This window comes from Glycine soja, chromosome 1 (genome assembly GCF_004193775.1).
Source record: "Glycine soja cultivar W05 chromosome 1, ASM419377v2, whole genome shotgun sequence".
NCBI lineage: Eukaryota > Viridiplantae > Streptophyta > Magnoliopsida > Fabales > Fabaceae > Glycine > Glycine soja.
The window spans coordinates 47,402,352-47,403,173 of record NC_041002.1 but is presented as its reverse complement, the minus strand read 5'-3'; positions in this window follow the sequence as shown (position 1 = coordinate 47,403,173).

The window sequence follows — 822 nt, the reverse complement described above, 5'->3', positions numbered from 1 at the left end:
GTAAGAACTATGGACTGCAGCCAATGCACATGAATCATTAATGAGGTAGAAGGCGAGAACAAGATGGATTAAAGAAGGAGATTGTAACTCGCTATTTTCACTTGCTAATTAATTCAAACAGAAGGAAAAATGCACTGAATGGGGTGTATATCAATGGAGACTGGGTAGAGGAACCGACCACAGTGAAAGCGGAAGTGTGCAAGTTTTTTCAAATGCGTTTCCAAGATCCTCTACAGAGTAGACCACTCCTGAATGGCATCAGCTTTAACTGCATTGGACAGCAAGAAAACTGTATGTTAGTGGGCAGGTTTTCTGAGGAAGAAATAAAGTCAGTGGTTTGGGAGTGCGGCAGCGAAAAAAGTCCAGGCCCGGATGGCATCAACTTCAAATTCATCAAGCAATATTGGCAAATTTTGAAACCTGACTTTCTCCGCTTCCTTGATGAATTTCATGCTAATGGAATTTTCCTAAAGGGAGGTAACGCATCATTCATTGCGCTGATTCCTAAGGTTTCTGATCCTCAAAGCCTCAACGAATACAGACCTATATCACTAATAGGTTGTGTTTACAAGATAGTAGCCAAGCTTTTAGCAAACAGGCTGAAGAGGATAATGCCATTCATAATTGATGAAAGACAGACCGCTTTCATAGCTGGACGACAACTGCTACACAGCGTAATCATCGCTAATGAAACAGTGGAGGAAGCCATAAGGGGTCAAAAGACATGCTTGGTGTTCAAAGTAGATTTTGAAAGAGCTTACGACTCTGTTTCGTGGAACTTTTTACTATACATGTTGTGGAGGTTAGGGTTCTGCAATAAAT